Here is a 13,583-nt window from a genome sequence, read left to right as displayed (position 1 = left end):
TCAGTCGGACAGTGACAGTAGCCGATATAGTTCCAACTGAAATCTGTTTCTTATACAGTGGCGAAGCAACATATACGCAAAACAACAGTTGTTTTTAATTGCCTTTCGCGGCATTCCATCGGTCTGTCCGCTATAGTAACTGCCCTTTGTCAAAGGGAAGCTACTCTTACCCTAGTCTATGAGACGTCACGGCCAGACGTTGTTGACAGTCGGTCTGTCCTGTTATAACGTTAAGAAGTGTAGTCAGATGTACACACAGCGTCAAATCGAAACAAGGTAACAATTCAGACTTATTTCGGCCAAATCCAACCATTTTAATTTGTGGAGAAGGTTTCAAGCCGCAGGGGTCTACAAGCACAGATATGGCTACTGATCCCGCTTGGCTAGGCCTCGTGCCCTCGCAAAATTGTTTCGAAATTTATATCTCCAAAGTTGCCAAAACTTATAAATTGCCTTAGCTACGTCACAGTTAGACACTGATTTTCAGTATATTAGACTGTTCTTTTGATAATGATAGCAATTATCCCTGTAGTTTATCCAGATTCCCGATAGTTAATTCTGACTCGATCGCCGAATGACGAGGGCGACGCCATGTTTGTTTATAAACAGTGAAAGTAGTCCTACTTGAGCTTTGATATTTGCATCTCTATCCGCATATGACCCCAACGGATATCGTTTTTATCCGTTGGCTTTATCCTGCCGAGAAACCTACCCATTATATGATACAGTTGGATATCAATAATAATGTCACTATTTCCTTGTCAGTAGCACCCTATTTCACCAGAATATGGTCAAATGTTTCCGGTGTATTGTTACATTCAAAGTGCGTCACAGTTCCCTGAGGATCACACCACCCAAGATGCCTATCAAAAACCAGAAGCTGTATATTCACATAACCATCCCATCCCAACAAGTACGTATTGGCACCAAATTCGAAAAAAGTGCCACGTCACTATAGCTCACAAGGATGTGACAGGTACATGTACTAAACAAAAATGATGTCAGGATTTATAGTTAATATATATATATATCTTCTGCACAAATGCCGAGGACTATACAGTAACACTAATACCCGAGAGGTGTGAACAAAATACGGTGTAATCGTAGGAGGATATATGCCAAAAAACAACTTCCTCCTCATAAAAAAATATAATTACGTATTCAGAGACATATGTGGGTAGATGTTCAAATCAAGATGAACATATTACATATTGCGAAACACAGAACACATCGTTTGAGTCACACTTGTAACTAAACATTTCTCAAATATCCTGCCAAGTAATAACTATAAATAGTATTATTAATACGGCTGACGTGGCCATTAAGGTCAAACAAAGCCTCCATGATTAATATCTTAAAGACAATTATAAATTCTCTGAACGTTGTGTAACAGTAACTCACAATCAACATTTTTTCAAGTTGTTATCAGCACGTTATGTTTCCTTTGTGACTTACAATCGTGAATAAAGGCAACGACCCTTATATGTAGACAGATAGATGCATCGTTTATTTTGCAAAGATACATGTGACGTGTGATCCCTTGTATCTTGTGTATCAATAAGACCGCCTCCGTGGTCAAGTGGTAGAGTGTCCGCATGGAGAGCGGAAGGTCAGGCGTTCGATCTAAAAGACAATAAAAGTTGGTATTTGTTGTTACCCTGCCTGGCGCTAGGCATCAAGGGGCTAAAACAAGGACTGCTCGGCTTGGAGTGTACTCTGTCTGTGTGGGGTATTCATGCTAAACTGCGACTTAAGTCCGCACCAGTACAAGCAGCCACACACACACATGCACGTCGCTATATAAGTGCAAGGCGACGCCACGTTAAACCCTATTTTACGTCCCCTCCCCTCGTATTTTGTGTATCATTGTCAGTTACCATTCACAGTTTGTTTACAAAGCAAAGGCAACGGTATTGACGACGGATTTACTCATGTATAAAACATACAGGTCGCAAGTATTATTGTCATCATCATATAACTTAGACTAACGCAGTGCATCATTTAAAGCCAAGACAACGTATAGATACAGAAATGCACCTTTAATTCCATCAAAACACAAGAAGAAAAATCATGTGGTCATGTTTGTTAGTTTGTTTAACGCCGCACTCGGCAATATTCCAGCTATATGATGGCGGTCTGTAAATAATCTAGTTTGGACCGCACGATCCAGTGATTAATATAATGAGCATCGATTCACACAATTGGAATCGATGACATGCATCAACCAAGTCAGCGATCCTGACCACCCGATCCCGTTATAATTAGTCGCCTCTTACGACAATCATAGTCGCCTTTTACGGCAAGCATATGTTGCTGAAGACCAATTCTAACCCGAATCTTCATGGGACTGTTGTCATGTAGAGTGACCTTTCAAACATGCCTGCGGTATATTTCGCCATTCATCAAGTGTACAGCTCAGAGGCAAAACGACGCTTTTTATTAGGCTAAATGAACTGACCTTTTTAACATGTTATTTTATCTGAAACAATGAATTTCAGCAAAGATAACTCTACAGAGCCTTCAGCGGTATATTATTATTACTTCAGAATTAACCTGACAAAACCGCTTCTAACAGTTCAACAATATCAGACTTTATATACACTTGTGAGTGAGGGAGTTGGGTTTAACGCCGTTTTTAACAATATTCCAGTCATATTGCGGCGTGTCAGCTTAATGTGGGAGGAAAGGCCGAAGTGATGCAAGTCTCAGACGTTTACCACTTCGGTGAAACCCACGAGCAAGGGTATGGTGCTGACAAACATAATCCGGCGAACCAGGATTCGAACCCACTATCACAGGTTTCTGGCGTGCCCAAGGGACGCAACTCTGCACAGTAAAACGCGGCGCCTTAGACGACTGGGCCACCCGTGCCCCCTATGGATGTAGAACAGGGACTGAATACTGTGTTACACCACAATCAGCCGTACCACAGCACTATGATAAAAAAACCTTACAATCTCACATGTGTGATAAATACAGGCGTCAAAACGTTTTCCGTAATCATAAGAAACCTCTACTATAGCAGTCAGATTTATAATTCCGACTATATCATAAGCATGATGTTACCAGGTGTTTGCGAAAAGATGAGCGTGTCCAAGATGAGGTTTCTTGCGTGTCCAAGGGACGCAACTCTGCACAGCGGCGGCGCCTTAGACGACTGGGCCACCCGTGCCCCCTTAAATACACGAAAGCGTCTACATTTTAATGATGTATGTAGTGCAGCTGTTAATTTTCATTTGTTCCTTTTAATGTAATGTAAATAATGTCTGCAACAAGTAGTGTCATGCCTCTCTGTAACATACATGTACCATTTGTTTCGGGGAAAAGTCTTATATAACACTTTTTCCAAGAACGTACAGGAAGTTTCGTATTATTTGACAGTGAATCATCGTAACAGGATATCTGTATAAACATAACAATGGAAAATACATTATTTTTTTCAAAATTATGTGAGAAATGTTGTAATATTTATTATAATTGATATCATTTGAAGTAAAATAAATCTTCAATTTTACTGAATTTAAATACTGAATTGGGCTATAGATTCAAGTCCAACTTTACAAAAAGGAGTGTTTTTGTTTCATTTGCTGAAAGGTATTCAACTCATACAGCAATCAACAGTGATCATTCAAAATGTATGCATACATTCCATAGCCTCTTGATAGTGTAACCTAAAAATATCCAATGTTCCATAATTTGTTTTAATGACGAAGAACAAAGCATGAATGCTTTTTTTAGCGCCTGCAAATTTATTCTGAATAAGCTGAGGCACAGCAAGAACGTGTCATAACCTTATCGATTGAACTTAAAACGCCTCTAATTTCTCTGATAGTTATTCAAAGTAAAATATACATGCAAAGACATGAACATGTGAATGTTCACACAAATGATAATTTGGACTGTACTATAAAGGCCTGTGTTCCTGTGATAATTTACCAAACCTGGCCAAGTGTGCCTGCAGTGCGAAATATATCAGTAGCTATGTAAGTGTTCCTACAAAACCAAAGGTTAATCTTCTTGATCCCTCTGCCAGAACTGGCCAGTGTGCTTTATCTCTATTCTTCTGAACGTAGTGTATTTTTAAAAATTCATGGCGAACCTATAAAGCGAGCCTTCTTTTAGAACTTGGATCATTATTTTGCATTATCTGTAAAGAGTTTTGTATTTTCGATTTTTAAGTTTTACTCTATTTAATAACACGTGCATTCACTACATGCATGGTGCTGGTCGGCTCAATTGATACTACTGATCATGAAACAGTATCACTCCCAGTTCATTTCCAAACTATTGCATTTTCTGTTTATCCCCCGTAACTTGTGTGTGTGTGTGTGTGTGTGTGTGTGTGTGTGTGTGTGTGTGTGTGTGTGTGTGTTCACCATTTCGAGGCATATTGATGACTTTGATCTTTTGTTGCCCTTTTACCGGGTCGCATTTCAATAAATCTTTGAAGCAAGTGATAACACACGTAATTAACGCCTGTCGTACAACATTCATTCATGTAAATGAACGCTTCTACAAAGTTAACAATTTCAACGTCAGCCTAATAACAAGTTACAGCATTTGGTTAATGTTGACAAAGACAGCAACGAAAAACAACTTGCAACATATACACACAATCAAACAGAAAAGAATCATACCTATAATTGCAAAACCTGTGGGAATTCCGGGCTAGAATTATACGTCCCCATCAACCTGTTGTTTGACTCTATATTATAATATAAACTCATAAACTCATAATCCAGATCTCATGTCGACCATTTACTTATCCAAATCTTAGCACGATAGTTCATCACTTGATCGAATACAGGACTCGTTTCGATATGTCACGGCTACTCGTACGTTGACACGTTAACTTTTATGATAGTTTGTGGAATGTTTTTTGAGTAGAATTACCCCTTACTCCATTCGAAATTGCAAAGAAAAGAACCCATTTGCTTGAACGATGTCTTTTGACCCAACCTATGTCGTATGCATACTGATTATGCATAATCCAAAACAGGAAGTGATGTAAAGCACATATTCCACACGTACGTGTATCAGACCACAACATAGTGACACCGCGATGATGTAGAAACTGATCGGACGACCTGGTGGTATACAAGCCGCGGTCATATAAACAAAAGTGACAAGAGTAATAATGAATGCAGCGTTAAACCACAAAGAAACATGTCCAACAGGTGTGTGCAACCAATGAGTAGACACATCTTTTTCTCTTTCGCCATTCCAATTCGAAATGGACAATGAGTCCAGAGAGTGTTGAATATAGCAACCTTTCGCGTACAATCAAGTTATTAGTTTGTACCTGGACACCATTATACTAACATAACAGCCGAAATTGATGGGTATAACAAGGTAATCAAAATCATTCTCTTTCAGAGATCGAATCACGCCATGAAACAGAAAGTATGAAAATAACATAAATATATATACACATTAGGTTTTGATGCAGAAAAAATATCCATTGTTCGTCTTTGAATAATTGTGATGACCACCCATTGACCGCTTTGCGTGATGCACCATTAACGCTCCCCAGTTATTGTAACACACACATTTAAAATAGTTAGTCCAGCATAGTGGCCAACTTTTATTTATTGAAACTGGACCCGTGAAGATGCGGGTTAGAATAGGTCTTCATGATCAGCAACCCATGCTTGGCGTAAGAGGCGACTATGCTTGCCGTTACAGGCGACTAACGGGATCGGGTGGTCAGGCTCGCTAACTTGGATTGTGCATGTCATCGTATCCCAATTTCGTGGATCGGTGCTCATGATGTCAAAATCTCGTAATCAAAAGAAATCTCACATAATGTAATGAAGATTAAGGATTTTTCACCGATGATGAAGTTACACAAGAGTATTTTGTTTAACAAAAGGTCAGCATTCCAATTTCATTGCAGAACACGCGATGCCAATCAAATACCATCACGGTTGAGAAGTTTTTCATTCAGCCTTGGTGGCTGGCATTCTGGTATTGTCATTGATCCTTGATATCTCTAAATATTGCTCGTGGTTGTTCGAAAGAATACCTCTTTGTTATTTTATAGTATGATACTAACAAAATCGTTGAAATCTTGTCTCGGTTTGCCATCCGAAGAAACGGATACAAAGGTCAGACAATTGCTGATTTTACAAATAAATAGACTGCAAAGGAGTAGTTGTAAACATCCAAAATAAGAAAAAGACAAATTGCGTCGCTTTAAAGGCCGAACCCTTTAGACGAAAAGTAGTTGGTAAACGGTAGAAGTTTATAAATAAATAGGCCAAAGTGTACTTCTTCGCTAAGATGAACCTAATCATCTTTTACGATGAGGCATGTTGAGAGCGAGGAGTGTGGCGACTTAATTTTGCAATGGGTTTGATCATGAGTTTGGTAAATGTCTTGATTGTTGAAGAAACTTGCGCTCTGGAGGAGCTCTGTTCGTCTCCCCAAATCATGTGTTTCTTTCAGTTTTCTTGCTGCCAATTAAAAGCTGCCGTTACATTGTTACTGATAATTGGTTAATGCGCAATAGAAACCATCAACGTAAGAAAGATGTAAAAGGTATTTTAACAAATCGCTTAGGGTTTGGGGACTAAAACAAGCTCCTCTTCATACGATGTACGTATATTATCAGTTCCATAGTAGTTTGGGATCATCTTGATTCCTCAAGATTCCTTATATTAGAACATCAATGTACGTTATAGCAACACCATCAGAGGGCAACACATTGATGACTCATCGCATCATAGTTCATCGTTGAAAAGAAATTATATACATGTAACTTGTTTCTCACTACAGAGAACTGACGTGCATGTTATGCAATGTGTTTTGTATTGGGTATTGCCTGTTGATGGCTGCAAATTAATACGTGCATGTCACCATCTTTTCACCATGCTATTATTACTGGAATAAACTTATTGAATTGTGAGTTATATATATTTCTACCCACCTTACATGAACGCTGGGCATTAACCAAAATAATTGGGAAATGGAAAGAAAATGTGGACATCATGATTGCTTCGAAGTCTGGTGTTGCAAAAGCATTGAAGTTGCCTGGAGATGGCTAATGAGGCCCTAATGCATTGTATGAGAATATAATCATTTTACGTTGTTACTGGTGTTGTGATCACATTTAGTATATATTAGGAATATCATATACTAGTAATCAAAAACCACAGATTGCCTAAATTGGATTATCTTAATCCTATCTGAGGTGAGGTGAAATGGGGATTAATGTTTAAGATTATTGAACTTATAAAGCGATGTGCATGAACATGTGTGTGTGGTTACTTGTACTCGTCCGGACTCCACTGTTGCACAATATACGGACTCAGAGCCGACCTGTCCTTGTTGAGACCCTTAATGCCGAGCGCCAGGCGGGGTGAAAACAAGTACCATCTCTTAACGTCTTTTGGTATACCGCAACCGAGGATCCTTCAACCATTCCTTCAACTTGTCTACAGATTCTTGTAGGATATAATATTGACCATTAACTACAATCACACATCTTTAATCCTAGAAGGCATACCCTAGTGGTTAAAGGGTTTGCTCGTTACACCGAAGAAGTGTGTAAATTGTGTTCCTTTCTGATGACCTCCGTAGTGTTATCGCTGGAATATTGCTGAAGGCGGTGTAAATAAAAGCGACGAAACCCTTTCAATATTCATAAGAAATCTCTGCCAAACACTGAATCCGACTATATCACGAGCAAGTGTTTATATGAATCACTATCAATGAGTGATGATACCAGGTTTTTGCGAAAAGGTGTTTGTTTGTTTTGTTGTTTAACGCCGCACTCGCCAATATTCCAGCTATATGGCGGCGGTCTGTAAATAATCGAGCCTGGACCAGCCAATCCAGTGATTGACATGATGAACATCGATCCACGCAATTGGGATCGACGACAGGCATCAACCAAGTCGGCGAGCCTGACCGTCCTATCCCGTTCGTCGCCTTTTAGGTCAAGCATGGTCGCCTTTTACGGCAAGCATGGGTTGTTGAAGACCTTGGGAAAAGGTGAGCGTATCCTGACCAACCGGTGGCACCCGTAACAAACACATGCATAACATGTCAATTGAAAATAGCACATGAACATATGGTCAAAGTCACAATAGGGACTTGCATCGACATCGTTTTTGTTAAATTTGGAAATGTCCTCGACCTGTCTACCATAAAACGTTTTGAAAGATTTACTAAGTCGTAACCTTGATCAAACAACTTCTAAGCAAGAGCAACCACACTCACTCACTAACTTTGGGTTCATTTACCTGTAAACGTCAAGGACCTGTTTCACTTTCATTCAATAGAAAAGCCACAGCTGAAATAATAAAAAGCATTCAACCCCATATAATTCGCGCCAACCTCACATTTGATTGTTGAGAACTTATTCTGCCTTATGACGAATACTGTAGTAACAGTTTGTCCTGAAAAAGTAAAAAGACGAATAATAAAACACAAGCAATTGGTGAGTCGCAAGTACTACAAATATTGTCTGACAACTAAACCTACTTGAGAAACAAGTATCCAGAGAGAAAATAAAATCTGCTTCTTTTTAAACGACACAAAGACAAAGCCGAATGTATATAATGGGTTTTTTAGCTACTGTTCTGACCTTGCTATTTTGGAACATGACTTAAGTGTCCTTATTTTAAAATCGATTTGTTTCATATTCACACCACTACAACTACAATCATTATTCACATCTTTTACCATGCCTTTGCTTACAAGCGGAAGGTCGGGGGTTCAGTCCCAGGCCGCGTCATACCAAAAGACGTTAAAAGAAAGTACTTGTTGTTACCCAGCCTTGCGCTCGTCATTAAGGGGATAAAACAAGGACACGGGAGGTGTCTCGAGTCTGACAAAAGGGATAGTCCTTTCTAAAATTGGATCCTTGTGTCAGACCATATTGTTACATATATAACCTGTATATAGGAACAAACATCCTCGATTATTTTACTGTTTTGCTCCAGTGTAATACGACCGCCTCCGTGGTCTTGTGGTAGAGCGTCCGCCCGGAGCGGAAGGTCCAGGGTTCGATCCCGGGCCGCGTCATACAAAAAGACGTTAAAATATTGTACTTGTTGTTACCCTGTCTGGCGCTCGGCATTAAGGGGCTAAAACAAGGACTGGTCGGCTCGGAGTCAGTATACTGTGTCTGAGTGGGGTATTCATGTTAAACTGCGGCATGGTATCTCAGTGAGCTAGCACTATAAATCGGCATCAGTCCGAACTAATACAAGCAGCCACACACACACACACATACACGTGCATGCATGTCGCTATATAAGTGCAATACTCTTGGACGCGACGTTAAACCCAATTTCACCCCACCTCACCTCCAGTGTAATACATGCGCCTCAAAATATAAAATCGAGATTAATTACGTTGTTCTTTTAGTTACCGTACACATGCACATAGTGAGTGAGTTAAAATTTAACGTCGAGACGAGACCATGTTGATGTATTCAAAAGTGAGTCATAGATGAAAGGTTATATTTAAAATACAAATTTCAAACATATTTGGGCATAACAATATTATTTATACAGTTTAAAACACGGCCTATAGGCCCCTATAGCAACCAAAGCCATGCCATCTCGCCGGGGATCATAGGGACTTACGATACCTCTGCGTCCAACACGATACCCAAACAAGAAGTACGTCATCACTTTAGCTACTGGTGGTTGTGCGCAATACTAGCCAATATTGAAATATATTCAGCAATGAGTTGGCTTAAAACACTGGTTGATGAAGTTACATGGGACTTACGTGTCACACAGGCGACAGAACAGAAACGAATGGATTAAATGAGAAACTCAAATGTATAAAAACAGCTGGCGTAAATAACCAATGAAGCTTTTTCAGCATGCGTACAAAGGGGCTAATTTCCGAGTCAAGCCTAAATATTTAGGACAGTTGTATACATCTAAAACATTAATTCATTTTTGCAAATCTTAAAATGTTCACTAATTTTGGTAAAAACCCAATAGAGTGATGAATAGATGAGTGAAAAATATTGGCTACCCAATGTAAAATGTATTAACCCAATTAAAATAGAATCCCCAGTGTAAAAAAACAATTTCTCAAAAAGTTATATGGATCTCTGAATTCTACACTTCAAATTGGCGAGTGTTTAAACTGTTTGCTGTTTGAACAAAGAAATGTACTATGCAGAAGAAAGGAAAATATTGCTTTTTACAATTAGTGTTTGCGACTGATATATAAATATATCAACTATATCCAAACTGGTCGAAAAACGTCAGTAACGAGGGTGATCTGCAACAACAATCGACACGTATTTTCATAATTGATATCAAAATACACGTGGGTGAGTTGCTCTGCAGACTGCAGCAGTTATTCCAGGTAACAACTTCAGATCACACTAATCTATCAGTGCAAAATCAACTGAAAATCCTTTGATACAATATGTACCTTTCAGTTATTCATATCAACTACGATTTAGGGGCTCGAATTGAGCCTTCAGATGTCAGACATGTCCCCTAGATCCTGATTAGAAGCTCGAGGGGCTTACATCGAGGACCATGGGGTGTTAGGAGTTACCACTGATTAAGATTCGACAGAACCCTTTCATCGTCTGCTAAATCTTATTTATAAGGCTACAATTCATTAATTATTCAGCCTAACATCGAACATATAGCTTCGTTTCCCTATGTCGGGATTGCAGACGAATGAATCTTTCCTGAGAGAAGCCCTCGTCCCCAGCAGTATTTTGATTTGTTTCCATTATAGGAGAACGTAATCCGACATGAAATGAACCAGGAAGCTGGCAGGCTTGATTGGTCTTAACATAGTGTTGTGTATGATATTTTGATACACTTAACTTCATCAAGACTATTCGTTAAAGACATGTGCAGAAGATTAGTTTTAAAGTGTCAATATCCAACAGCTGACATAATCTTAAATTATTATTTTGTTTCTTTTGTGATGTGTCAACGTTGACATACCAGCAAATGGCATTCAATGAATCAACATTGAATACATTTTGAGATACATGCTGTTCCAGATAATTTAAGTATAAAATATAGTCCCCCATCAATTGTTTATATTTGATTATGGTAATTCTTGAAATAAAACAAAACATATAAAATTATATATCAAAATATGGAGCTCTAAATATAGGTATTTACGATGTATTTGTTCTTACTTTATTTCACATGATGGATAATGTGCGCGTAATTCCTTGTAGATCATTAGTCATTGTCTGACTGCAGAATGTAACCATTGTGACATGAAGTAAGATTCAGGTGATTCATCAAAGTATCTAACAAACGGCAATGGATGGTTTCTTTCTTCAGTGCCTTGAGTAAATGTTCTGACGTCCAATGGGGAATATCATTTTCGGTTTATAAAAGTGGGGAAAAGGGATGATGACAGTAGATGGGCTAGCGAGGAGACAAATGGGAAATTGACAGAAAACGACGCTTCACATTTATTACACAATAATGATGAAGTGTCACGTAGAAGATTCAGCTTCATCTCGTTTATGTATCATTGTTCACACATCATATATACGCAAATGGCATTAGTAAATACATCAACGTTTGAAGACATTGAACAAACAGACAAAGGGAAGTTGACTGGAAAAAACAACGATATACATTTATCACACCATTAATGCTGTGGCATGCCATTTAGGCAAGAAGTAGGTATCCTCACCAATTAGGCTCCCCTTCCTAGGTACTGATTTGTTTCTTGATTTATATGAATCGGAATTTTCAGCTCTGTTTGGCCGAGGTTCTACTTACATGTACGCTTCAGGTATATCGATGGTCTGATGTCGTTCAACCATCAAATACCTTATTCCCTGCCACTGAATTACCCACATTAACCAGCAATACAGGAGACCGTCTGTTTCATATGTAGATATATGAATAAAGAATCAGAATGACAAAACACTCTCCACAAGAATGTAGGACAAGATGGATCACGTTAGCTTTCCAATAGTCAACCCTTTGTACCGAGCAATATTCCTGCAGCTCCAGCCTTTGGTGTTTACATTTCACAACTGCTAATGGTACAAGAGAGCATGCCCTTTCCACCTAGATTTCAAAGAGCGTCATGCGACTCTTGATCAAAAGTTGTTTGAACAAGGTTACGCTGTTCAAGGCCTCAGTAAAACTCTCAAAACGTTTTGTGGAGGACATTTCTAAATTTGACGCATCAATTCCTAATTTGACTTGTGCCATATGTTCATGTGCTTTTTCAGGTGATCAATTGACTTGCCTTTGCATGTGTTTGTGACGGGTGCCACCCAGTGGGTCAGGATATGCTCACCTTTACGCAAGCACCTGACATCCACACTATTCGATAGTGATTCATAAACGCATGCTCACGATATAGTCAGAATCGATCAATCGACTATACTTTTGGCAGAAATTTCTTTTGTATATGGAAAGGGTTTTGTCGACTTTATAAACCCTTGAGTAAATATGTTGGTACAAAGCATTTGTTCTAAAGATGATACATGTAGGTTTTCTTGCCAGACAGCAAAAAAGGAGAAATACAAAACTGAGACATCGAAATTTGCCGCTTGTATTCTATTTGCAAAGAAAGCTACGGTCATGAATTACCCCACCAGGTCTAAAAGTACTTGTATCATTTCAAAGGATATTGATTGTACGAAGTACATTTGGGTTACAAAAGGGAAGTAGGTGAGGACACTAGGCTGATGAATTTAATAACTGACTTTGTGCCATATATGTATATTAATATATCCTACATAATGTAACCTTGTTCTCAAATCGGTATTTACAGTTGATCATAATCTATTAAAGTGTATAACACGTGATTACAGAAATGCTCTGGAAGATACCGTTTCCTTTCGTTGTTAACAGGACGAACAATCACAAAATGACATTCATATTCTATTCCATATGTACAAATTGTGCTTAATCTCAAATGATCTATTTTCATTATACTTTAATCTCCGAAGACCACACCTGAATTGTACAAGTATATGGCTCTTCTTTTCATTAAATGATGTTAAATATTTTCTTGTCCAACAAACATATATATTCTATATACCGTGTATAGATTGGTATATGGTTTAGAAAAGCTACGAGTTGATTGACTTCAAAAGCCCAGTTTGCCGAACAAGGCTGGAATTTCGTGATTCGAAATAGATATGACCTATATACCAGGGGCTGTTCAGAAAAAACTGTCGTGTGTTTGTTTGTTTATTGTTTAACGCCGCACCCAGCATTATTCCAGCTATATGACGACGGTCTGTAAATAATGGGATTTGTAGCAGATAATCCAGTGATAGACATCATCAACATCACTTTACGCAACATTGTGATACGATGACATGCATCAACCAAGTAAGGTTTGGTTTGGTTTGTTTGTTGTTTATCGTAGCACTCAGCAATATTCCAGCTATATGACGGCTGTCTGTAAAACAAATCGAGTCTGGACCAGACAGTCCAGTGATTGATATCATAAGCATCGATTCACACAATTGGGATACTATGACACGCATCAACCAAGTCAGCGAGCCTGACCACCCGATCCTGTTAGTCGCCCCTTAACCAAGAAAGCGAGTCTGACCACCCGATCCCGACCACCCTATAACGACAAGCATAGTCGCC

This window comes from Haliotis rufescens, unplaced genomic scaffold, assembly GCF_023055435.1.
Source record: "Haliotis rufescens isolate VD_foot unplaced genomic scaffold, xgHalRufe1.0.p SCAF_10, whole genome shotgun sequence".
Taxonomy (NCBI): domain Eukaryota; kingdom Metazoa; phylum Mollusca; class Gastropoda; order Lepetellida; family Haliotidae; genus Haliotis; species Haliotis rufescens.
The sequence above is the reverse complement of the archived record's forward strand: the minus strand, read 5'-3'. Positions refer to the sequence as shown.